The sequence below is a fragment of the Lissotriton vulgaris genome, chromosome 1_2 (genome assembly GCF_964263255.1).
Source record: "Lissotriton vulgaris chromosome 1_2, aLisVul1.2, whole genome shotgun sequence".
Taxonomy (NCBI): Eukaryota; Metazoa; Chordata; class Amphibia; order Caudata; family Salamandridae; genus Lissotriton; species Lissotriton vulgaris.
The window spans coordinates 331,835,145-331,862,709 of NC_141686.1; the positions used below are offsets into that span (position 1 = coordinate 331,835,145).

The following is a 27,565-nucleotide window of genomic DNA, read 5'->3' on the forward strand; positions in this document are numbered from 1 at the left end:
AGCCGTGGCCTTTAATGCGCCTTGCTCCCTCCTTGGGCCATGACGTTTGGTGCCTGGCCGCCCCTGCCTTGTGAGAGCCCTGCTCGAGTTCGAGCCGCTCTCCCTACGCCTCGCTGGGCCACCTGCACTCCGTTCAACTCGCCCGCTTGGACCGCGCTGTGCGCAACTCACCCCTCCCGCTGGAATGCAAGCCAAGTGCTGCCTCGAGCCCCGGACGGTGCGTATGTTTGAGACGTAACCAGCCGCTCCGCTCCGCAGCCTTGAGACCCGCTGAGCCGCGCCGCACGCTGTAAGCCTTTCTGTACGCTGTGTACTGAGAGCCCTGTGCGGCGCCTGCCCGCATTTGAATTGCAGCACCCCAGCAGACCTGAAGGAGCGGTTCGTACATCTAGGATCAGCGCCCCGACTATCCGCCTCGCATCCCAGAGTCCCGCCCTTATGCCTGTGCGAGCCGGACTCCAACAGAACGCCGCCGATTCGTCACCTGCCCACGCATCCCGCTGGGCACTAGCTACGAACCGCGAGGTACTGTACGACTCATACTCAGTCAGTGTGAGCATCGAACCGCGGGGTCCGCAACGTTGTAGCATTACCTTTGTTTAAAGACTCCGTTTCCAAACGCTGCACGAAGCGCACCAACATCAAGAATTAAGCATTTTTAAAGAACTCGTGAATACCAAAGTACTGTGGCCTCATTTTAAAATCGTTGTGGTGGTCTTGTATTTTAAACCTGCCTAAGAAGTATATATTTACATAAAGTATAAATATTTCTATATAACTATGCCTGGTGTCCATTTGTGGTATCGCTATATTACTGTATGTGGTCATAAATGCTTAACTAACTAACGCCCTGAAGTTTAGCCTTCTCTGCTCGCGCCACACTACCTAGAGGGTGAGCAGGGGTTATTTTGAGGAGTAAGTCCTTTGCCCTGACTAGAGGAGAGGGTCCCTGCTTGTCACAAGTTCATACCTGCGCCAACCAGAGACTCCCAATTCTAACATTAGGGAATGTTACACTGCTCCACCATCTGCTATAATAGTTTCCTGGCTGCTAGGAAACTTTCATTGCTACTGCTAAATCTGACATCACAGTTCCTTAGTTGCTAGTTGAGCTTCAACTGCTGCTACATCTGGTATAACAGTTACTAATTGTCTTGGGAAACTTGCACTGCTACTGCTACATCTGGTATCACAGTTGCTTAGTTACTAGGGAAGCTTGCATTGCTGCTGCATCTGGTATTAAGGTCCCTTAGTAGCTAGGTAGGCTTGCACTGCTTCCACATCTTGTATGGCAGTTCCATGGTTGCTTGGGAAGCTTGCACTGCTGCTGCATCTGCTATAACAGTCCCTTGGTTGCTTGGGAAGCTTGCAATGCTGCTACATCTGCTATAACTGTGCCTTAGTTACTGTGGAAGCTTGCACTGCTGCTGCATCTGGTAAAACAGTTCCTTAGTTAATAGGGAAGCTTGCACTGCTACATGTGCTATCACAGTGCATTAGTTACTAGAGAAGCTAGCACAGCTGCTGCATCTGGTATCACGGTTCCTTTGTTTCTAGGGAAGCTTGCACTACTTCTACATCTTGTAGAGAAGTTCCTTAGGTACTAGGGAAGCTTGCACTGCTACATCTGCTATAACTGTGCCTTAGTCACCAGGGAAGCTTGCAATGCTCCTGCATCTGGTATCACACGTCTTTAATTTCTAGGGAAGCTTGCACTGATGCTACATCTTGTATAACAGTTCCGCATTTACTAGGGAATCTTGCAGTTCTGCTACATCTGATATCACAGCTTTTTAGTTTCTAGGGGACAGCGTACCTGTGGGTGACAATGTGCGGGACTCGAGGCTTTCGTCCGAGGTTTGCTCTCCCCCCTTCTTAGGGGCTACCGCTGACTGCCATCACCGCTCGCCGCACCCGCTTCGCGGGTGCCGCTTTGCGTGGTCAGCGAGGGGCAACTCGGCTCTCCTGTGCTCTGAGGAGGGGCTGCCATCCAGAAAAATCGAAGAGCTCACGGGAGGCGGAGCAAGCGGAGCAGCGTCAGTGACTACACTGACCACGATCCTCAGCGCATCGCCAGCAATTGCCGTTGCGCCTCCTGGACACCACGCCCCCCGCCCGGCCAGGTGCAAAAAGCCGGCGTTTACTGGCAATCAAGCGGGACAGTGTACCTGTTGGTGACAACGTGCGGGACTCGAGGCTTTCATCCGAGGTTTGCTCTCCCCTCTTCTTAGGGGCTACCGCTGACTGCCATCACCGCTCGCCGCGTCCGCTTCGCGGGTGCCGCTTCGCGTGGTCAGCGAGGGGCAACTCGGCTCTCCTGTGCTCTGAGAAGGGGCTGCCATCCAGAAACATCGAGGAGCTCACGGGAGGCGGAGCAAGCGGAGCAGCGTTAGTGACTACACTGACCAGGATCCTCAGCGCATCGCCAGCAAATGCCGCCGTGCCCCCTGGACACCACGCCCCCCGCCCGGCCAGGTGCAAAAAGCTGGCGTTTACTGGCAATCAAGCGGGACAGCATACCTGTGGGTGACAACGTGCGGGACTCGGTGCTTTCGTCCGAGGTTTGCTCTCCCCCCTTCTTAGGGGCTACCGCTGACTGCCATCACCGCTTGCCCCACCCGCTTCGCGGGTTCCGCTTCGCGTGGTCAGCGAGGGGCAACTCGGCTCTCCTGTGCTCTGAGGAGGGGCTGCCATCCAGAAACATCGAGGAGCTCACGGGAGGCAGAGCAAGCGGAGCAGCGTCAGTGACTACACTGACCAGGATCCTCAGCGCATCGCCAGCAATTGCCGCCGCGCCCCCTGGACACCACGCCCCCCGCCCGCAACGCCCTTTTATTAAGGATTAGCATCCGTGTAGCGGGACGCGAGCGGGACACCGAGCGAAACCCGGGCAAAGGGCAGTCAGTGGCTGTCAGTGGCTGGGCTGGGCCACCCCTCTGTCATCTGTGACTGTGGTCCCTGTGGGATCTTGAACTTCGGCCGAGGGAGCAGTTTTCATCATGTCTAGTCGGGGAAAATCCTCAGGGGTGGGGGTGATGGAGTTGCTGGGAGTGCAATTATAGGAACAATGGATAAATTCATAACCAGAGTAGCCACGGTGATAGAAAAGGAGATTGTGATGACGGAACGTCGCCTTTCTCAGGACTATTTACCAGTCAGATGCTCCTCTCTTGGCTCTATGGCGCAGGTTTTGTCACCCACTAATGTGCCGAATCCCTCCCCCCCCTGTCTAGACATGGCCGAGCAGCCACGGCTGTCTGCCATAAGAGCAAGCATCGACAGACTGGAGAGCTTGGCAGTACAATTGCCATCTTCTGGTGCCAGTCCTGCAGTCTTGGGCCCTTGTACCCTTGATCCTTCTTGCCCTGATAGTGGCCAGGACTTGCATCTACTACACCAAGACTCTCCTCAGGCTCTGTCTTTGCCGTGCTTGGTCCAAGACTCATCAAGTCACACCAAGAGGAAAAGGGCTGCGAGTACGTGGAAAGGGTGCCACTCCACATTGCATAAGCACCCTAGGAAGCAAGTGTTAAGGGGCATGGGCTCCAAACTAGGCAGTGGTTCAGCTTTAGTGAACCCCGACATGGTAGGAGGGAATCCTTCTCTGGGTATGGCATCTGAGGCTGTGCAGGTACATTCTAATTCCCCTGACAAGTCATCAGCTCTGCTAGACCTGTTTCTTCTAAACAATTCGAGGACCTGTTTAAAACCCTACTAGTCCCGCTTATTGATCAAGTTAGGGGCCTGGGGGAACGGTTAGATAAATTTGAACAGTCTACCCTTGATAATTTTTTCTCACTTAAAACTCTCATTAAACTCCAGTCTAGAGTCAGTGAGGATAATTGGGGCGGGAATATGGGAAAACGATTACAGGGAGATCTAGTGCAGGTCCCACCCTCCCCAACGCATGCACCCACTGCCGTGGCTTGTAAGGATTTGACCCCTACCCCTGCAGCTTCTGCCACGGCTAAACTGGGATCTATCACCCATGTAGCCCAGGTCCATGTTAGTTCCCCCAAGGCCTCTAAAGCTCAGAAAAAGAAACCAGGCCATGCCAAGTTGCCAGTGGGTGGGGACTCGGCTAAGTCTAAGAAACCGGTTCAGGGAATAGTCAGTGGCAAAGGAGTTGGGCCGGACCCCTTGGCAAAACCTATATCGAACCACCCGGGAGTTGGTCTTCCGGGAGTTACATCTTCGAAAGCAACTCCCAGGAGCCCCCCGTAAATCTCCCCCCTGATTGTCACCCATACGTTGTTGTTCTTGTCAATGTCCCTCACTTGAAGGATGATCAGCTCTAAACCCACCAGGCCCTAAAAAACAAAACTTTGCATTGGTTAAAAACTAACAAACCGCTACCTAGGGGCTTGGACGGGCTGATTCTTGGAGTCCGCAGGGTAGGCTGGGTAGGACAGGGCAAGAAACGACTGGAAGGTGATTGTGTGGTTGTCAATTTTCAAGACAACAGAGTAGCACACACAATCTTTAACCAAAATCAGGTGGTGGGTGGGCCTGACATTAGCGTGGTGGACCTGACCTACTTTTACCTGCGCCCCGTTACGAATTACTTTGGGCCAGCATTTGGGGAAACACGACATAGCATTAGTGGCTGCCCACTATATCCGGTGGTGCCTGAGTTCTACCCTCAGGCAGCTCGTCCAGGATCGAGCAGGGGCTCTATGGGATATTGACTCAAAGATGTCAGTGGGCAGGTGTCGGGGGAACATAAACTGGGAGGGTCTGCCCATCCTACCGAAATGTTGACCAGCTTGCCCTCTCCAATAGAAAACTATACAGTACCAATGGCCAGTCAGGACCCTGACGGGGGGCAAGACAACATTGGAGAGGGCAGTAGACTAGTCGTCCCGGTCGGGGTCGTTGCCGACCATGATGTCGTGTCCGGTCACGTCCCGGCTGTGACGGATCCAGTTTTTAGGGTCTTCAGCTGGAACGTGGCTGGAATTGTCAGAAAGCTGGCCCTGCCCGACTGGAACGCTCTTGTGGAAGAGTATTCCATCTGTATCTTCCAGGAGACATGGAGTAGGGAGCCCACCCACAAGGCGGGGTACTCTTCCTACTCTATTCCGGCCGTTTATCCAGAATCAGGGAGGGGACGCCCGTCGGGTGCTCTCCTCATCTGGGTGGCTACTTCTTCAAACTGTAGGGTAGAGGAGCATCAGACCAACTGCCCTGATCTGCTCAATATCACCTTAAAAGATGCCCGGGCCATCCCATCTTGAACATCTATAACATCTATGCTCGGGGCACCAAGGGTGGTAGCCAGTCGCCCACAATTGCTCTCTTGGAGGGCCTGTTACGGTTATCCCCATATAAATCATGCACCCTGGTCGCTGGTGATTTGAATTGTACGTTCGAGCCCTTGGGCTTGGACGACACTTTGGATCAGGAGGAGGAGGACCATGGTAGGGGGATCCCGGCTTTAGAGCTAACCCCTATTAAGAGGTGGACTGAAGTGATGCTCCAGATTAACTCCCTTAACATGGAGTTTGACCTGAAGGCCCTCAATGGGAGGTCATGCTCGGATAAGGTGGGAGCCCACACATACAATAGGCCCGACCACACGTCAAGAATTGACTACATCTTGCTAGACGTGGGTCTATGGAGCTCAGTCAGGGACATGGTAATCATTCCGTCCGCGAGAGCGATCACAACTTGCTCTCTCTAACTCTGCTTTCTTGGTGGTCAGAGAGCACAGGGGGTTCTTTGCCCTCTACCGCTGCCAGTCTTGGGGAAACATCTGTTTCGCATTGTGGCAGGCGGTTGAAGTGGGCAAAGCTTACCCTCTCTGCAGAGAAGGTTGCAGCTATAACGCAATTCCTGGCTGTAGCCCAACTGAATTTGGCCACTTCTGAGGGCAGGCCAGTGGAGGTATCCGGGAAGTTCTGTGACCTGACCATGGCCTTAAGCAAGCTGTTTACTGTACCAACTGGGCAAAAGGCAGATAAGAATAGGCCATTGAGAAGACAGGGTTGGTATACCCATACATGTAGGGTGAGAAAGAAAATGCTGGTGGAGGCAGTCAAGTCAAAATCCCAAACTAGGACTAGGGAGGCCAGGAAGCTCTATTCCCAGAGTTTACAAATAGTTAAAAAAGAATGGGAGGAAAAGCTCTGGGCGGACCTTATGGTGGCCAGCCAAGGGAAGGATGCCAGGGGTTTCTGGAACTTGGTGGGATCTAGGACCAGACCCGACGATACACTGAGGACCTGTACTATTCCGTCACAGACTTGGTTCAACCATTTTGGGGCCTTATATTCTCCAGTAGAAGGGCCTCTGAATTAGCCAGTCTCACTTCCCATCTTGGTAAGGGATAGTATCCTCGATTCCTTTACCGTGCGGGAGGTAGAGAACATAATAAAGTCTGTGGCACCCCTGAAAGCAGCCGGCCCTGATGGACTTCCAGGGGACTTACTCCGAGCCTATCTGACTGAATGGGCTAATTTGGTCTCCGCCCTTCTGAATGCCATCTTGGAGGGGGGACCTGTCCCAGAATCTTGGAAGGGGGCGGAGGTCGTCCCCATTTTTAAAAAGGGGTGTCGGGACAATCCAGGGAACTACAGGCCGATAAGCCTGATTGACTCGACGCAAAAGGTGGCGGGGAAGGCGATTTTAGGGAGGATCCTCCACTGGGCAGACGAAAACCAGGTCCTATCTGACTTCCAGGCAGGATTCCGCTCAGGAACGGGCACCATTGAGCAGATTTTTAGACTAATGCTTCTACACTGGAAGGTGGTGGAGCTGGGCCAAGGCAGTCTTTATTTGGCCTTCATTGACCTTAAGACTGCCTTTGACCTGGTTCCCAGGGAGGAACTCTGGAGGGTTCTGCAGGGCCTTGGACTGCGTCCCTACATCCTGTTGCTCCTGATCAAACTTCACACAGACAATTATGCTCAGGTGCGTTGGGGCCAGAATGGGGAAACGACTGATAGGATCCCGGTCTGCAGGGGTGTCCGACAGGGTTGTGTGCTAGCTCCCACCCTATTTTCCCTGCATGTAAACGGCGTGGTAGAGCACCTGCTTCAAGAACCAGCGGATGCACCCTCCCTGGGGGGCGTTCGGATCCCCACACTGTTGTTTGCAGACGACACCCTCCTTATTGCCAAGACCCCCCAGGGTCTCCAGAAGCTTTGGACCCGTTTCCAGGATTTTTGTTTGACAAAGGGACTGGTTATCAACGTGGACAAAACAAAATATCTGATAATGCATCCACCACGGAAATTAGGCCGCCCTCCAGTTTTGAACTCAGTCGCTCTCGAGAGAGTCTCCGAATTTGACTATCTGGGAATACGCCTGAGTGACACTATGACATGGACGTCACACATTAATAAGATGGTTCTTAGCCATAAAAGGGTAGGGGGTGCATTGTTAAGGGAGTACCGAGCCTCACCCGAACACTTTGTGGCACCTGCAATTGACATTTATTAGGCAAGAGGAGTCACGTCAGCACTTTACGGGGCAGAGCTGTGGGGCCACTGTAATTTGGAGTCCCTATCCAAGTCTGAGAGCAAATTCTTGAAAGATCTACTAGCTCTCCCCTCGAGCACCCCCACAGTTCCGGTGCTCTTGGATGTGGGCTGCAAGTCGATTAAGGACCAGGCCCGTCTCCGGCCATTGCTTCTATGGGCTCGCCTGTGGATGGTCCCAGAGTTAAAATCTTATGCTGATGGGTTGTCCGAGGTAATGGGAATGGGGGGCTGGCACAAGATCAAGTGACTGAGGGATACTAAAAATCTCCTGGGGGAGCTGGCTCTGGGGGACTGTTGGTTTACAAAATCTGCTCCACCCAAGGCTGTCCTCAAAAAACTGTACTGGGACTGGGTCTCCTCCCAACTCATCGGTAACCCTCGCCACTGCAATTCGACTGCGGTATTTCTAAGAATTAAGGACGTGGTAGCCTACGAACCCTACCTGGATTTGATCACCATGCCAGTTGATAGGGCTCTTTACTTTAAGTTTAGAGTAGGCATTCTCCCGATAGGGGACCTACTTTCCAGATGGAAATCGCCAGTGCAGTCATCGCCCTTTTGTACCCTCTGCTCCACAAGGCGTGAGACGGTGGCACATATCCTCTTTGAGTGCCCGGATTATATTTGTCCAAGGAGATATTGGCTTAAGCCCCTATTCAGACGTCTGGGGACGCACCTGCACTCGGTGGCGCTACGTATCTTGTTAACCGACACCTCCCCTCCCATAGTTTGTGGTATCTCTAGATTTTTAAAATGGACTTGGTTGATTCGCTGCAATAGATTGTCTATCTCAATTTAATCTACTTTTAACTAATTTACTGTATGTATAAAAGGTACTTTTTACTCTTTTTAATTCTTGACACATTTGTATTATCGATCTGCAGTTTTATATGTATGTAATGCTTTTAAGATATCTCTACATATCGAAATAAAGCTTTCAACCAAAGTTTCTAGGGAAACTTGCACTGCTGCCACATCCGGTATCACGGTTCCTATATTTCTAGGGAAGCTTGCACTGCTGCTACATCTTGCATAACAGTTCATTAGTTACTAGAGAAGGTTGCACTGCTGCTCCATCTGGTATCACAGTCCTTTGATTGGTAGGGAAGCCTGCACTGCTGCTACATCTGGTATCACAGTCCCTCAGTTGCTAGGGAAGCTTGCACTGCTGCTACATCCGGTATCACAGTCCCTCGGTTGCTAGGGAAGCTTGCACTACTGCTCCATCTTGTATGATAGTCCCTTGGTTGCTAGGGAAGCTTGCACTGCTGCTCCATCTTGTATGATAGTCCCTTGGTTGCTAGGGAAGCTTGCACTGCTGCTACATCTGGTATCACAGTCCCTCGGTTGCTATGGAAGATTGGACTTCAGCTACATCTGGTATCACAGTCCCTCGGTTGCTAGGGAACCTTGCACTGCTGCTCCATCTTGTATGATAGTCCCTTGGTTGCTAGGGAAGCTTGCACTGCTGCTACATCTGGTATCACAGTCCCTTGGTTGCTAGGGAAGCTTCCACTGCTGCTACATCTGGTATCACAGCTCCTTGTTTGCTAGGGAAGCTTGCACTGCTGCTACATCTGGTATCACAGCTCCTTGTTTGCTAGGGAAGCTTGCACTGCTGCTACATCTGGTATCACAGCTCCTTGTTTGCTAGGGAAGCTTGAACTGCTGCTACATCTGGTATCACAGCTCCTTGTTTGCTAGGGAAGCTTGCACTGCTGCTCCGTCTTGTATTACAGTTCCTTGTTTGCTAGGGAAGCTTGCACTGCTGCTCCATCTTGTATGGCAGTCCCTCAGTTGCTATGGAAGCTTGATCTGCTGCTCCATCTGGTATCACAGTTCCTCGGTTGCTAGGGAAGCTTGCACTGCTGCTCCATCTTGTATGATAGTCCCTTGGTTGCTAGGGAAGCTTGCACTGCTGCTACATCTGGTATCACAGTCCCTCGGTTGCTATGGAAGCTTGGACTTCAGCTACATCTGGTATCACAGTCCCTCGGTTGCTAGGGAACCTTGCACTGCTGCTCCATCTTGTATGATAGTCCCTTGGTTGCTAGGGAAGCTTGCACTGCTGCTACATCTGGTATCACAGTCCCTTGGTTGCTAGGGAAGCTTGCACTGCTGCTCCATCTTGTATGATAGTTCCTTGGTTGCTAGGGAAGCTTGCACTGCTACTACATTTGGTATCACAGTCCCTAAGTTGCTATGTTAGCTTGGACTGCAGCCTCATCTGGTATCACAGTCCCTTGGTTGCTAGGGAACCTTGCACTGCTGCTCCATCTTGTATGATAGTCCCTCGGTTGCTAGGGAAGCTTGCACTGCTGCTACATCTGGTATCACAGTTCCTTGGTTGTGAGGGAAGCTTGCACTGCTGCTACATCTGGTATCACAGCTCCTTGTTTGCTAGGGAAGCTTGCACTGCTGCTACATCTGGTATCACAGCTCCTTGTTTGCTAGGGAAGCTTGCACTGCTGCTACATCTGGTATCACAGCTCCTTGTTTGCTAGGGAAGCTTGCACTGCTGCTACATCTGGTATCACAGCTCCTTGTTTGCTAGGGAAGCTTGCACTACTGCTACATCTGGTATCACAGCTCCTTGTTTGCTAGGGAAGCTTGCACTGCTGCTCCATCTTGTATGGCAGTCCCTCGGATGCTATGGAAGCTTGATCTGCTGCTCCATCTGGTATCACAGTTCCTCGGTTGCTAGGGAAGCTTGCACTGCTGCTCCATCTTGTATGATATTCCCTCGGTTGCTAGGGAAGCTTGCACTGCTGCTACATCTTGTATGATAGTTCCTCGGTTGCTAGGGAAGCTTGCACTGCTGCTACATCTTGTATGATATTCCCTCGGTTGCTAGGGAAGCTTGCACTGCTGCTACATCTTGTATTGACAGTCCCTCGGTTGCTAGGGACGCTTGCACTGCTGCTCCATCCTGTATGGCAGTCCCTCCGTTGCTAGGGAAGCTCGCACTGCTGCTTCATCTTGTATGAAAGTTCCTTGGTTGCTAGGGAAGCTTGCACTGCTGCTCCATCTTGTATGAAAGTTCCTTGGTTGCTAGGGAAGCTTGCACTGCTGCTACATCTTGTATGAAAGTTCCTTGGTTGCTAGGGAAGCTTGCACTGCTGCTACATCTGGTATCACAGTCCCTCGGTTGCTAGGGAAGCTTGCACTGCTGCTCCATCTTGTATGATAGTTCCTCGGTTGCTAGGGAAGCTTGCACTGCAGCTACATCTGGTATCACAGTCCCTCGGTTGCTATGGAAGCTTGGACTGCAGCTACATCTTGTATCACAGTTCATCGGTGCTAGGGAAGCTTGCACTGCTGCTCCATCTTGTATGATAGTCCCTCAGTTGCTAGGGAAGCTTGCACTGCTGCTACATCTTGTATGGCAGTCCCTCCGTTGCTAGGGAAGCTCGCACTGCTGCTCCAACCTGTATGGCAGTCCCTCCGTTGCTAGGTAAGCTCGCACTGCTGATCCATCTTGTATGGCAGTCCCTCGGTTGCTATGGAAGCTTGCACTGCAGCTACATCTGGTATCAAAGTCCCTCGGTTGTTATGGAAGCTTGCACTGCTGCTCTGTCTTGTATCACAGTTCCTTGTTGGCTAGGGAAGCTTGCACTGCTGCTCCATCTGATATCACAGTCCCTCGGTTGCTAGGGAAGCTCGCACTGCTGCTCCATCTTGTATGATAGTTCCTCGGTTGCTAGGGAAGCTTGCACTGCTGCTCCATCTTGTATCGCAGTCCCTCGGTTGCTAGGGAAGCTTGCACTGCTGCTCCATCTTGTATGATAGTTCCTCGGTTGCTAGGGAAGCTTGCACTGCTGCTACGTCTGGTATCACAGTCCCTCGGTTGCTAGGGAAGCTTGCACTGCTCCTGCACAGGCTGTGTCTCTTCTCTGAGGGATGCAGAGCTCAGAGCGGACTCCATGTCTGGCGTGCACAGGAGGCAGCTGCATGTGTGCAGGGCTCTGGGGTCTGTGGCCTGTAAGTGGTTCTGCTTTCCTACCCCTCTTGGGGCCTCTCCCACCTAGCAGGTCTTTCTCTTCTCTCCGTCTCCCCCTCCCTTGCCTGCGGTGCCTCCCCAGCCCCCTTCACTGGCCTCCTACAGAGGAGCTGCCCCAGCAGCAGTGCAAGCTTCCCTGAGACAGAGAGCAGCTGCAGGGGGCGCTCGATCGCTCATCGCCTCACTCTGCTATTAGTCAGGCTCATTGCGATGACAAGTGCCGGGGGTGTATTCTGAGCCCTCCTCCCCCGCAATGTATTGTGGTTTTAAAGAGCTGTGCACGCGCGGCGCGAGCACGTGTGAATGTTCAGGCGGGAGGATCGGACGCGCTTCTGCCCCCTGACAGCCTCCGCTGCTCCTCTCGTCATGGACTCACACGTCTGAGGGTCTTTTTTTAGGGCAGAACAGCCAAAACGACTTGCATTGCCAACGCTTCTTAGCAGAGGTTGGAGAGACCTCACCAGAGCCGGAGCTGTGCGCAGTGAATGTGAGAGGGAGGCGCTTTACGTGGTCTCCGCGCGCCGTCTAGTGGACACTTATGTGTACATTTCATCAATCTCTTCCCAGATGCAGCTGGGCCCTGCCTGACTGAGGTTGTGGTTCTTTACCGTCCTTATGGCCTCAGCCGCCAGGCTCCTGTTAGGAAGGGAGGGATGCTGCCCTGTGACCCCCCTCACCTCCAGACCGCCCTGCTGCTAGGCCTCCTCCACCCCCCCTCCCCCCCCCCCCCCCGCTAAGCCTTTTTTTGTCTATTTGGGGTAGTTCACGCTTAGGCTCTGTAACTTTTTGACCACATAAGGTATCCAGACCAAATTTGCGTCCTTTTCTTCCAACATCATGGGGATTTCAAAAGGTACCCAGGGTTTGTGGATTCCCCTGGAGGGGACCTAGAAATTAGCCAAAACACAGGTGGCAGATTTCCAAGCCCCTTGCGCCTCTTTTACGCCACCGTTGCGCCACTTTTGTGAAGCAGAGGCAGTGCAAATCAAGCGCCATGGTCCGGGGTATTTACAACGTGATGCATCTGAGAGATGCGTCACGTTGTAAAGCCCTGCGCCACATTCCTGCGCAGGGGGGGCGTTCCGGAACAGGAACGCCTCCTAAAAGTGGGTGAGTGAAATCTACAAGATTTCACTCAGCCACATTTAAGGCCATGGTGCATCAAAACCCTGCGCCTGCTTGAAGCAGGCGTAAGGATTGATGCAGCATTGTCAGGATAGGGCGCCCCAGAGCATTGCTGGAGCTGCAACTCCAGCAATACGCTGCCTTTGCGGCAGCAGATGCGTCACGCATCTGCCCATTTTTTCCCCAGGGTGCGCTGCATTGTAAATGCGGCGCATCCATGGTGGCGAAGCCGTGACGCACAGTAACTGACGCATCCCTGCTGATATGCTGTTATTGTAAATCTGCCCCAGCAATTTTTTGAAAAATGGGAAAAAAGGGCAACATATGAAAGCGTCTGGTTTTTCCTCTGCAAATGGTATCAACAAAGGGGTTTGAGGTGCTAAAATCACAATCTTCCCAGCTTTCAGGGACAAGGAGACTTTTGTCAGAAAACACATTTTTTTCACATTTGTGGCATTTTTCTGGAAAATAGCCTATTTTTGCTATTTTTTTAAGCTTTCAAACTCCTTCCAGTTAATGGGCGCGGCAGGTTTCTGGACCAGGGTCAGCGGACTCGATAATTCTCTCGCCTCGGTGCCCACTCTGATCAGCGATCACACTCGGCAACTCTGGGCATTAGCTTGCCTCATCTTCACTAACGGCCCCACCAGACCGCCGGGGATGCCTGGTCTCACCCTGGAGATACCCATTAAGGGACCATCTCTCAGGGAAGCCAGGAAGGGTTTCGCAGCGGTCGAAGCGCCTTGGGACCCTACGGGTAAGTAGTGCGCTATATAAATGCCTATACATTACATTACATTACATTACATGGTAGAAATGGGTATGGAAGCAATAATGGTTCCTCTAAAGCTATATATTTCGGAGAATAGTAGACGAAATTATGAATTCAGCAAGGAGTCATTTGTGTAGATCCTCCAACGTTTTTGTATAGAAACTAACAGTTAAAAATAGAAACAACTGAAAATTAGTTTAAAAAATAGCCATTTCTGCCCACGTTTTCACATGTAACTTCTAAGTATGACAGATGTTAGAAGGCAATATACCATTGCATCGGATGTATGAGGTTACAATGCATACTTTTAAAACGCCTACCTTTAAAACGCAATTTTTACACCACAACATCCATTACAACGCATACCATTACAACGCATGCCATTACAACTAATTCTTGGAAACTACCTTTACAACGCATTCCACTACAACGCATACTACATTTACAGCGCATACCATTACAACGTATAACATTACATTGCATGTAAGGTAAGTATTGGATAGTGTAGTAAGTTCAAGTTCAAGTTTAAAAATTTGTATAGCGCAATACTCACCCTGAGGGTCTCAAGGCGCTTGAGGAAGGGGGAGTACTTTACTTATCGAATATCCACGTTTTTAGTTGTTTTCTGAAGGAGAGGTGGTTCTGTGTAAGGCAGAGGTAGGTGGGGAGAGAATTCCTGGTTTTGGCCGCCAAGAAGGAGAAGGATCTTCCCCCATGGTGGATCTTTGGATGCGTGGAATAGCGGCGAGGGCTTGATTGGATGAGCGTAGTTGGCGGGTGGGGGTGTAAAAGGACAGGCGCGAGTTGAAGAATTCGGATCCTAGGTCCTTGAGGGCTTTGTGTGCGTGGGTGAGGAGACAGAATGTTATTCTCTTGTTGACGGGGAGCCAGTGGAGGTCTTTCAGGTGACCGGAAATGTGAGCATTGCGGGGGATGTCTAGGATGAGTCTGGCTGAGGCGTTCTGGATGCGTTGGAGTTTTTTCTGTAGTTTGGCTGTGGTTCCGGCGTAAAGGGTGTTTCCGTAGTCCAGTCGGCTTGTGACCAGTGCATGGGTGACCGTCTTTCTTGTTTCGGTGGGGATCCAACGGAAGATTTTTTTGAGTATACGTAGGATGTTGAAGCATGATCATGAGACGGCGTTGACTTGTCTGGTCATTGAGATGGAGGAGTCCAGGATGAAGCCCATTTGACGAGCGTGGTCTGTTGGTATGGGTGCGTTTCCCAGGGCCGGTGGCCACCATGAGTCTTCCCTGGCGGAGGGGGATGATCCTAAGATGAGGACTTCCGTTTTGTCTGAGTTCAGTTTTAGACGGCTGTTCTTCATCCACTCGGCTACTTTTTTCATCCCTTCGTGTAGGTTGGTTTTGGCGGTGTTTGGGTCTTTGGTAAGGGAGAGGATTAGTTGGGTGTCGTCTGCATAGGAGATGATGTTGAGGTTGTGTTGACGTGCGATGGATGCGAGGGGACTCATGTATACGTTGAAGAGGGTTGGACTGAGAGATGATCCTTGTGGTACGCCGCAGATGACTTCGGTGGCCTCTGATCTAAAAGGGGGGAGGCTGAATTTCTGTGTTCTTCCGGCGACGAACGAGATGATCCAGTCCAATGCTTTTCCTTGTGTTCCGATGTTGTTGAGGCGTTGTATAAGGGTGCTATGACAGACTGTGTCGAAGGCTGCGGAGAGGTCAAGTAGGATGAGGGCAGCTGTTTCTCCGTTGTCCAGTAGAGTTCGGATGTCGTCTGTTGCTGCTATGAGGGCGGTCTCGGTGCTGTGTTTGGCTCGGAAGTCGGACTGTGAAGGGTCGAGGGATTTGCTGGATTCGAGGAAGGCGGCGAGTTGACTGTTGACTACTTTCTCAATGACTTTGGCAGGGAATGGGAGGAGCAAAATGGGGCGGTAGTTCTTAAGTTCAGTGGGGTCTGCTGTGGGTTTCTTCAGGAGGGCGCTCAGTTCGGCATGTTTCCAGCTTTCCGGGAAGGTAGCGGAGTTGAGGGAGCAGTTGAAGACGTCTCGGTGGTGGGGTGCGATATAATGGAGTCTGCTTTGTTAAAAATGTGGTGGTGACAAGGGTCGGTTGGCGATCCTGAGCGGATGGAGTTCATCAGGCGGATGGTGTCTTCAGTGGTGATTGGGTTCCAGGCTCAAAGGTTGTTGAAAGGGGGTTTTAGTTCGGAAGTGGGTGGGGTGGACTGGTCTCCAAAGCTGTTATGTATGTCAGCGATTTTGTTGTGGAAGAACGAGGCTAGAGAGTCGCAGAGGTCTTGGGAGGGAGTGATGTCGTTGGTGCCGGCGGTGGGGTTGGTAAACTCTTTGACGATGTTGAATAGTTCCTTGCTGTTTTGGGCGTTGTTGTCGAGTCGATCCTTGAATGCTGATTTCTTGGTGGATCGGATCAGTTGGTGGTGTTTGCAGGAGGCGTTCTTGAAGGTTGCCAATTTGTCAGTGGTTGGGTTTTTTCGCCAGGCTTTCTCGAGGGTGCGACAGATCTTGGATTTCTTAAGGTCATCGTTGAACCAGGGGGCTTTTTTGCTACCTTGCTTGCTTTGATGGTTTTTCAAGGGTGCTAGTTCGTTAGCGCTGTGTGTGATCCATTGTGTGAGGTTGGTGGCTGCTTGGTTTGGGTCCGATGATTTGGCAGGAGGGTTTTGGTGAAGCGATGTGAAGAGCTGGTCGGTGGTAATTTTGTTCCAGTTTCTGCGGGGAATTGGTTGCGGGTGGTTGTGGGTCGTGGTCTTTTTGTAGTTGAAGTGAACGCAGCTGTGGTCCGTCCAATGGAGAACTGTGGTGTGATTGAAGGAGATGTGCTTGCTGGAGGTGAAGATTGGGTCGAGCGTGTGCCCGGCATAGTGGGTGGGGGTATCAACAAGTTGTTTGAGTCCGAGATTGGCGAGGTTGTCCAGAAGGGTGGTGGTGTTGCTGTCGTTGTTCTTTTCCAGGTGGAGGTTGAGGTCTCCCAGTAGAATGTAGTCCTCGGAGGGGAGGGCGTGTGGGCTGATAAAGTCAGTGATGTCTTCGCTGAATTATGTGCGGGGTCCTGGTGGCCTGTAGATGAGGGTGCCGCTGAGTGTGGTCTTGGGGTCGGTGTGGATTTGGAAGTGAAGGTTTTCGGCGGCTGCGAGGTTATCGTCAGAGCTGGTTGTGATGCGGATGGTGTTCTTATGGACGATTGCGATGCCTCCTCCTGTTTGATTGATGCGGTCCTTTCGGATGATCTTGTAGCCGTCCGGGATGGCTATGGCGATGTCGGGCGCTGGTGAGGCGTTCGTCCAGGTTTCTGTAAGAAAGGCGATGTCCGGAGATGTGGTGTCGAGTAGGTTCCAAAGTTCAATGGCGGTCTGTGCACCGAGCGGGTGTTGAGCAGGATGCACTTCAGGTGGTTAGTGTCGGAGCTCTGTTTGGAGTTTGTAGATTTGGTGTGGGTCCTGATGCAGTCGAACTTGCAGGAGTGGCAGGTGAAGGGTCCATGGGTGTGTCCTGGGGCGGCTTGGTAGCAGTCTGGGAGACGGCCGGGGTTGAGTGCTGAGAGGGTGGCGGCGTCGTACGTTAGGCGGGTGGAGTGGATTTTGCGGGGACCAGGGGGTCTGGCGCTGGGCGCAGTCCAGGCGCGGATGGGCGTAGACGGGCTTACCTTTGGCGCACCTTCGGCGCGCATGGGGCAGGTCCGCAGAGCGTAAACGCTGCACGTAGGTGTATCAGTCATAAGTGGAAAGTGGAGGAGGGGCGAACGAGGGAGGAGCAGCTGGGAGGCGGGAGCGGGGTGGAGAGCCGGGCTGGGAGGCACAACAATAAACAACAAAATGGTAGCAAGCCAAAAGTGAAACAGGACGAGATTGGGGCAAAATCGCTATTAAATGGGCAGTGGCACCGGCACAATCAGGCACAAATAATTAAGGCAGGCAAAGCGAGCAGTGCACAGTTCAATAATTATTTAAAAGCAGTCTGGCAGTAAAGCGCTACGAAAACGATATAATCAGTCACAGTAAATTGCAGTCAGCAGTGCGCAAATGAAATCAAAGGCAATGAGCAGTCTGGCAGAAAGCGCTACGATACCAAAGAATGAATGAGCAGGGAGCAGTGTGAGGAGCTATTCTAACTCCAGGGGGTGCAACAGTAGGGTAAATGTTGGATAGTGTAGGGGTAAAAATTACTAATCTAACTCCAGGGGTTGCAACAGTGGGGTAAGTGTTGGATAGTGTAAGGGTACTATGTGTTGGAATGCTATGCGTTGTAATGGTATGCGTTGTAATGACTGCGTTGTAATGGCATACATTGTAGTGGTGTGCGTTGTAGTGTCATGCATTGTAATGGTTGCGTTGTAAATGCATGCATTGTAATGGATGTTGCGTTGTAAAAGGTTCGTTGTAATGGTAGTGCGGTGTAAAAGTTGTGTTACAAAGGTTGTTTCCCCATTGCATCCGTTGAACCTTTCTGGTTGTGGGGAAATACAGGACTTGTAGGTTCACTGTTAGACCTGGCACCATTGGTGTGGGTCTCCCTTCCATTTTTGCTGTTGCCTCATGTGTTTTTGATGGTGTTAGATGCTTTGGGCACTGTGCCACTGCTGTCAAGTGCCACAGTGCACGTGCTCCCTACTGTAAATGAATGTATTGATTAGTGATTCCATGATTGGCTTGTTTGCTTTACTTTTCGGACCCTAGTACAGTGCACTGAGTGTGCCCAGGGCTTGTACATTCAAATGCTGCTGGTGGGCTTGCAGCACTGGGTGTGCCACCCACAGAAGCAGCCTTGTAAAATGTGTCTAAGGCCTGCCATTGCAGAGCCTGGGTGCAGTCTGGTACTGTCATGCTGACTGCGCAAGTGCACCAACTTTCCAGTCCCTAAACCTTCCCTTTTCTTCATATCAGACACCCGTATGGTAGGCCCAAGGGCAGGGTGCATTGTAAGTATAAGGTAGGAAAAGCCCTGATGTGTGTGGCATGTCCTAATAGTGAATTGAATTCAAACGATTTTCGTTTTTCACTATTGCAAGGCTACCTGATCTCCATAGGCCAGAATGGGCAGTTAGATTATTACATTCTATAATCCTAACTGACTGAGGGAACACAGTAGAAATTCGAGTTTAGTATGCCTAGATTCAGAATGATAAAATGCATCTTTTAGTGAAATTGGTTTTAACATTCTGTGTTTTAAAATACCACTTTTAGAAAGTAGGTATTTTCCTGTTTAACTATCCAAAGCCTGCCTCTGCTAGGTTGTTTATTCCTTCTCTGGTGTTTTTGAGTGACATGACTGGGGGATTTCAAGATACAGAGAGAGTCAGCCCAGTGGTGAATAGATAGATCTGCATCTAGATGGTTGGGAGGAGTTGCACCTGGGACGTGAATAGGGCTGGGCCTTCCCTCTACAAGGCTGGCTCCACCTCCTGTGGGACGTCTGATGTTTCTGCCCTGCACTGTGATTGGAAAGAAGGAGTCCTGTAAACAGAGTGCTTCAGAACGGGTTTGGACTGGGCAAAGGCCCCTCTGCCTTCAGAGGACAAAGGATGTTGGGGTATAAATATTTGGACCTTGATCCCAAGAAATTAGATCACTTTTAGACTACAAGAAGAAACCTTTGCTGAGGAGAGGAACCTGAAGAAACTGAGGAGAGACTATCCCTAAGCTGAAGTGCTGCTTGGGGGATTGGCCTGCAGTGGTTGCCTGACTGACAATGAAAGCAGAAAGAACTTTGTGTGCTTTACTTTCAACTTCTGAAGGATCTCCAAGGGCTTGGAATAGCACTTGCCTCCTGCTGAAGTCTCAGGGACAACATACTTCAACCCCCATCTCCCCAGAGTTCTTTGGAAGTGCCTGCTGCTGTTTTGGGCCTTCTGAGGGATTGCGTGTTGCAAGGAGCTGGAAGTGTGACTCAACGAGAAAGAAGCGTGTCACCGTCGCTGCTGCTACCATCGCATCGTGAATGTTGGCGCTGTAGCTGTTGTATTGCACCGCATCGAGAGAAGCGTCACGCAACGGAGAGGAAGCTTGTTGCTGTCACTGCTGCTGCTATCGCAACTCCAAAGGAGGGTGTCACGGCTGTAGTTGTCGTATTGCACCGCTTCGAGAGAAGTGTCTAGCAACAAGGAAGAAGCGTGTCGCCGTCGCTACTGCTGCCAAGGCATCTTGAATGTCGGTGCTGTAGCTGTCATATTGCACCACATCGAGGAAAGCTCCTTGCATCCCCTGGAGAAGTGCACTGCAGTCGGAGCTGCTGCCGTCGCATCTTGGATGTCGCCGCTGTAGTTGTCGCATCATACAGAAGCTTCTTGCAAACGTCGGACAATAGTGTCACAGCTGAAGCTGTGGCCATCGTATCGCGGAACAATGGTGTCGCTGCTGCAGCTGACGCATCAAAATGAGACTTCTCGCATCATCTGAGAAGCGTTCTGCATCTGGAAGATCTTCGCGTCTTTATTTCTTTGCACCAGAACTTTGCCGCATTTCCATCGCTGCAATATTGCCTGTTGTGGAGGCACAACGCATCATAAGGTACATTGACGCAAAGTGTTGCATCTTAAGAACTGAACTGAACTAAGCTAAAACTACCATCTTAAAGTATAGTATTGTGGATTTTTGTCATTTGTGTTCTTTTGTTAAGTCTATATAAAGAATACTTATTTTTAATATACAACTGTGGGGTGTCCATCTGTAGTGTTGTCACTGGGTTACTGTATGTGGTCACAAATGCTTTACACACTGACTCTGATATAAGCCTGTCTGCTCGTGCCAAGCTACTAATGGGGTGAGCAGGGGTTATTTTAGGAGTGTACCCCTTACCCTGACTAGAGGCAAGGGTACCTATTTGTCACAAGTACCTACCTGTGCCAACTAGAGACCCCCAAATCTAACATTCACCAAGAACTCAAGGAACCCAGCGCCAATAACAGAGCAGAGTCTTGCAATGTTTTTTTTTGTGTACCGGGTATATAGCAAATCATTTGGAAAAATAAAAACAGGGAATTTCTGAAATGGAATCAAAATATAGAGTTTAGAAACAGTAGCTATTTGCACATCTCCGAAACTGTGGGTACCCATAACAGTATATGAATTATAGGTCATTTTTCAAACTGACTTCTTTTTTACATATTGTCTTACAATTGGAAGGCAGAAATCCATTGAACGTCAATATGTAATAACAGCTGCTACACAATTTTGTGTTCCCCTATGTCTCCCAATAAAAATGGTACCTCACTTGTGTGGGTAGGTATAGTGGCCGCGACAGGAAACAGCCCAAAATGCAACATGGACATACCACATTTTCATAGTGAAGATGGACCCTTTTTTTGCAAAGTGCCTAGCTGTTGATTTCAAACCCTAGCACTGCCGGCACCTAAGGAAACCTAGAAAACCTATACATTTTTAAAACTAGACACCCCGGGGAATCCAGGATGGGATGACTTGCCTGGCTCTCACCAGGTTCTGTTACCCAGAATCCTTTACAAACCTCAAACTTTGTAAAAAAAACATATTTACCTCATATTTCTGTGGTAGAAAGTTCTGGAATCTGCCTGGTTCCACACATTTCCACCCACTCTACATTCCTCAAAGTCTTCTGAGAAAAATGATACCTCACTTGTGTGGGTAGGCCTTGTGCCCGCAACAGGAAATGGCCCAAAACGCAACGTGTACACATCACATTTCCTCAGTGAAAACCCTTTTTTTGCAAAGTGACTAGCTGTAGATTTTGAACCTATTCATTTTTGACCGGCCTTCACTGTCATGGAGGGCCCACTGCTGCCTGAGACGCCTTCTTTAACTAATGCCCAGTGAGTCTGCTCTGATTCCTAGCACCTGTAGGAATTATCTAATCCCTGATAGACATATTTAACTCTTCTATGAGGCCATAGTATATTATGTAGAAACTGCACACATGACATGTAAAGTTAAGTGTCCGCCCTGGCCTGCGGCACTTTTTGTGCCATCCAGTTGGGTGACAAAGGACACCAGGGCTTCAGGTCCACCCTGCGGATTCTGATTGTTGCAGCATAAACCTGCTGCGTGACCTGTTAAAATAACCCTTCCCAACGGAAAAAATCCTCCCTTTATAAATATTAACATGTCAGCCCTATGTAAGCCTTGTAGCCTACAAATTGTATACAAATAATGTTACCATGTCCCTCCTTTGACAAGGGCCTAAAAACTAGTTCACAGTTGCAGGCATAGCTGTCCTATGTAGAAAACTAGAGTACAATGTTAATCTGCTATGTCGGAAATGAAAAAAGCAAGAAAAATAATGAGAACTGTGAACATAAATGTTCAATGTATATTGAGGAATAGTAACTTTTAGAAAGTTACCTTTTACCTGCCTCCGCTGTCAGAATGCTATTTAGTATAAGCCCCTGCCAGCTCCCAGCCTGTACTCAAGACTGACAATAGGTGTGAAAGAGATGTAACATGGCTCCTGTAAGCAAACAAGTGGCTGATCTGAATGGACAGAGATTACTCTTCTAAACTCTACATAGTATTCATAGTGGGGGCACCACATTGTCAATAATGCTTGACAAGTTTGTTGAGCTACATGTACCATTTGTGGAGCACCTGAAAGGGATACCTCAGGATGGCAAGAAAGTTCTTGCTCATTCCCTGTCAGATTGCTGAAGGGCCCTGCTTTTGATCTACCATACTTTTGTCACTGAGTTTCATGGAGGTACAGTGTCTGCTTCAAACTAAGTATGGGCGAATTTTGCGGATCTGCGGTCTAGGAATTCATGCGAAATCCCAAAGAAGTCTGTGAAATTGCAGATTTTCCTGTGAAATCGCTGATTTTCTTGCAATTTCCATCTACTCAACTGGAGTCCTTTCTACTGGCTAATCAGTAAGTGCTAACTCGTTGGGTAAATGTATAGTGCTTTTCCTACACTGCAGCTGTGTAAAGGGCCAGAAGATTTGTCTCCACTGACAATGTGTGCCTGTAACTTGCAGAGGTCCCTTGAGTGAGCTGTCCATCATAGTTGAGAAAGGGCGGGAAGACGTTTGATACCACTAGTGTGTGGTGTGGGGCTTCTATGTGTGTCAATATGCCTCTTGTGTATAAAGGGTCAGAGAGCGAGCAGGGCAGCAGGTTAGGAGAAAGCAGCCTTCTGGTCACACGAACGGGGATTGCGCTTGAGAAACTCAGGGATGCAAAGACCTCCCTCGGGTATTACAGCTAATTTTCGACAGCAGATATGGAGTTAAAACACTCTTGCCCAGCCTCAACCGTGCTCACTAATGCTTTTGGTCTGATTAAAACGTTACTGAATTTGAGATTCAACTAGGGCACCTGCTTTATTTATATCTGTAAGTGCTTCCTGTTGAGGTTTAATTTTTGTGACAGGAGCCTCGTGCCAGAATAAATCCTGCCCTGCATAGTTATCCATGAAGATGCCACAGTTTTGTGCAATACCTCTACTCAACTGGAGTACTTTCTACGTTACTGAATTTGAGATTCAACTCGGGCACATGCTTTATTTATATCTGTAAGTGCTTCCTGTTGAGGTTTAATATTTGGCCCACAGGAAGCTCTTACAGAGTTAAGGCAGGTGCCCAAGTTGAAGCTAACTTTGTAACCATTTTAGAATGATGCCAGCAAGCACTCTGGCAGCTTGCTGGCGCCATTCTAAAATGGTTACAAAGTTAGCTTCAACTTGAGCACCTGCCTTAACTGTGCTTTCTGTGGGCCAAAAAAAAAAACCGCCCGCTCGCGAATTAGCACATTTTTCGGCAATTTTGCGATATTCGCGTATTGCAAAATTGCTGAAAATTTGCAAATTTCACGAGCGGAGCAGATTTTGCGCCCATAGTTACTTCAAACTAGATTTTAGTGTTAGATTTTGGGGAGCACTGGCGATTTCCCTATGACACTCCCACACACACCTCAGCCCCTAGAGCCCATGTTTAGCGTGACAAAGACTTTCACTTTCTGGCAAATGCCCTGGCACACAGCATTTTGAAGGAGGTTGGACCCCCTTCCACGTGAAGGACAGAGGGATCTCTAAGGAACATACGGCTGATCCCCTGGGTGAATCTGTAGAAAATTAGAAATATTGATGTACATAAGCAACGTTCATTTCCCTTTTCCCACTCCCCTCCCTGCGCGTACCATGAATACCGTAAAGCATTAACTACATCCCACTGCCAGCAAAGGCCTGTACCCATGTGTACATGACAGCCATTTTAGGCACCCTGGCCTTTTGCCCGCCTAAGATTAGAATCACCGGCTTCCCTTCTGCGTGTATTTGAAACCCCCCCCCTCTCCCTCACATGCATAAACCATGAAACCCTCTCCCTTTGCGCGACCCTGCCCTGAAAGGCAGCCCTTCTGCTTGACCCATGCAAACCCCCCATTCCCTCTTGAAGAGGCATCCTTCGCCTTAAGCTGACATAGCCCTCCCCAGCTGCACCTGACTGCCCCCGCTCTCTCATGTGCGGGGCATAAGATCTCTCTCTCTATGCGACTCTGTCCTTGTGTCCACCCTGGCTCCCCCTCCCTTCTCCCTCACACGGGCAAGTCATAAATCTTCTTCTGCAAGACCCTGTCCTTGAGAGTCACGGCCGCGCCTGACCAACACCTCCTTTCCTTCCATGAATGCCCCTCTGTTGACAAGCCTTCCCTCCGCGCTCGATTGTCCACGCGGCGTGAATACCACTCCTTTGATGACCCCTTCCCCCGAGTCCGGCTGACCACACATGTCCGAGGCCATCGCCTAAGCCAGGAGATACCATTTACTGCCCTTATTGTATGAAGTCACTCCTCTTCAAAGGACCCACTGTTGATCCTGGCCACCTCATCCCCTGGGCCATGATCAGGCGCACACATCCAAACAGTTGACAGAACACTCAGCTGCGTGATTGCCCTCCCCTCTTATCAGCAGGTCAAGGGTCCCTATTGTGAACACATGTGGGGTAGGATTGACACGAGGATTATGGGGATATCTCTTCCTTGTTTCACAATATCGTGATTGTAATGCCAAGTGTTTTGTAAAGTATAAAAGTCGGAGTCTCAGCTCACTTGTTAGAGCACCTCCCGAAAGACACTGTGTTTCGTGTCCGAAATGACAGGCTCTCCTCATGAGAAATAAACTCTGCTCCTGATTCCTGCTTCCAGCGCCCGTCTCTTTATTTGGTAATTATTCAGAATGGAAACTAAGAGGCGTCTTGCGCCAGCAGCCTGGGCATCGATAGTAATACGGGCTCATGTTTTACAATTGGCGTCCCAACGCGGGGTCCATCAGTGACATAAGGTCCAGTAAGAGAGATCAAGACGATGAGGTGAACATCTAAATGATCGGAGTATACCTGCCTTGAGAGGGCCCTCGTCCGGCTGCCGATTGAATGAACTTCACCGATTCTGAACGGACCTCTCTCGAGTGACCTACTGTCCTGACTGGAATCCCACAGGACTGCTGCGGTAAAATCATGGAGTAAGAGAACGATCGGGCGCTGGAAGGAGGAAGGCGAAGAACTGCTCACACGGTCCGGTCCGGGTGAGGTCGCGTAAAAGCGACAAATTGTGAAATGATTGTTTTGGATAATACTAGTATTACGCTTTGTTGAACCCTCTGGAGATTCACCGTCTGCAAACGGAGAAACAACAGGCTCTCTCTTTGCAAACAGTGAAGGATAGGTAACGCAGACTTTTGTCCCCGTTGTAATCCGTCGTGCCTATCTTCCTCCCCCACTGTTTCCCGAACTGTCGTTCGTGGATTATTGTCTGGAGATTCTTTGTCTGCAAACAGGGAAGAACAAGGTCTCTCTTTGCAGGTAGAGAAAGAGTGGGTAACGCAAACCTTTTCGCACCCACTTATTCTCCCCACTGATTGTTTGATTGACCGTACATTAAGTGTTCGGTATTGGTTCTTTTGAGGTATTCACCGCCTGCAAACAACGGAGAATAGAAATATTCTGTCTAGTCTTTGCCCGCCGTGATAAGATAGGTAGTGCAGACTTTTGTCCCCGTTGTAATCCGTCATGCCTATCTTCTCCCCACTGATTGGTAGCCTGTTTAGCCCGGACCGCTTATTAGAGATGAACCATCCAGCTCCACGGGAGGGCACACCTAATAAGGACATGTTCATTAAGTGTGGACTAGTCGCTATAGCTTATAATAGGTTATGGCATAAAAATACAAGAAAAAGAGTTGAGCGAAATCAGTAGGCCACTGATGAGTTATCAACTTCGCTAAAAATAAAATAAGAAACGTTAGAAATAACCTGCAATAAGAAACATAAAAATGGCGAGGGAAGACAAGCTTGACACCAAGGCAGCCACGAGGTAGCTAGGTTCCGTTGCCTATTCCTGCCCCAAACATGTCTGCCTCATTGCCCACCACGCCCAAATAACGGTCACATGAAATAGATACAAAATCAATAGGCACCTACCCCCATTCCGGAAGCTCCCGAAGTGCAACAGGTCCGCGGTTACGCCCATCCGGAAGACGAGGCCTCGAGGCATGCGGGGCTCGCCTGGCCGCAGTCAGAAGGAGAGGCTGTTGGGCAGACGGCCTAAAGAATCATAAGGACCTCTCTTTCTCTCCTCTTCTGCTGCCCTGCAGGCCGAAGGGGGGGGGGGGCTGTCTTGCCTCAGCCGCCGACCACCCCCTCCCTCCCACTCTCACCTGATCCGGCCCGCAATGAAGGCCGAAGCCGAAGCAAGGACGGCGGCGCTTGTAGGTAGTCCCGCCACATGTCAGCGCCTGGACAATTACAGGTAGTCCCGCCACATGTCAAGAGAAAAGGGGGGGATGTCTTGCCTTGGCCACCGACCCCCCCCCATCTTCAATAGCCGGCACGGCCAATACCAAAGCGGTGGAGCCGAAGAACGGCGCAGGGTCGCTGGAAGGGGGAGGCGGCGCGAACGAGCCTCCTCACCTCCCTCCAGGTGGAGGCTTCCAGCGACACCCCAATGCTCTTGCTTAAAGAGGGTCAACATCGAAAAGCGGTCTTTTGCCCAGGACGGGCACACACCCATGCCTCCTCTCCTCAACTTTGAAGATTCTATGAGAGCCGGGGGGCACCCCGATCCCTCCACATGGGCGCCCCCGTCCCCCTCACTGGGAACAGCGACATCGACGCACTCCTGCCAGCGCCAGCTTCAGTTTGGAAATGGCTAAAGTGCAGCCACGGCACAGACTTGTTCAGTTCCGGAGGAACACCAGAATGACCCGGTAGGAAAATTGTTGCCGCCCTCCTCACTCTTTGACTGTTGTTAGACTGTTACCACATGATTCAAAACCTTTTGAACTACCAACGGAAGGTTCTGGTCCAACCACGAGTCATTGGAGACATTCTGACTGTGCTGGAACTCGCCTGACCCCACCCAAAAAGGGCGCCGACACAAAATGAGACTTTTTAAATAAACCTTGTTGCACCCTGATTGCGCAGCTTTTTGTCCCGAGATATGTATGCAGTTTTTGGATAGTGAAAGTAGATATGAAGGATATTGAGTATGTGCTCCGACAATGAACTGACTTAGAGTGGGTACTGATTATGATTTGGAAAATGAATTGGTGTAATTTAGATAATGAATGAGCATTGGATAATGAATTTATGAATTAATTAAAACTGAATTGCTGACATGCATCATGCTTGCTCTGTAGGGAAGTTTGATACGACTTTATTGCACTGCTGCACTTTATGCAATGAACTGCCACCAACTTCGTTCTTCTTATGTACAGTTTCAATCTGCTCTGTGGCCGGTCCACTGGGTTGTAGGCCTGTATTTATACATCAACACTTTTTTATTAAAGGTATTTTGAAAAAGAAAGCATAGTTGTAGCGGTTGCATTAATGAGTTTTGGATGTTTCGCTACTGTGAGCAGAGAATAAGTATGATGAAAGCCGAAGGTTAAAAAGGACCAGATATTTAGCAGCTACATTATGTGTCACAAGCAGCCGGAAAAATGCTTTAGACGCACTTAAAATCGACACCACAGAAATGCCACCTGACCGCTACCCTTGCACCCAACAAAAGGGGTTGCGACCAAGTAACTCCTGTAGATACGCAGATCATTAATGGTTATATATATATCTGACATTATTGGTCCCTCTGGGCTTAAAACGCCGAGATGGTAAAGAAATGCACTACGTGGAGATGGGTCGAGTATGTGGTAGGTAAAAACATTTTCGGATTTATGCGTGCTGATGTGTTCTGAAATGCTGCCCCCACCCCCTTCTTTCTCCTCCCTTCTGCAGGTCCCGTCGGAA

The 27,565-nt window shown here is 50.1% G+C and overlaps 1 protein-coding gene across 2 annotated transcripts in view; it reads left to right on the plus strand.

Moving 5' to 3' along the window:
* The window catches only part of LOC147736668 (calcium-binding protein 1-like), a 383,783-nt gene that overhangs the window by 249,631 nt on the left and 106,587 nt on the right, over window positions 1-27,565 (plus strand). The window lies entirely within an intron of this gene.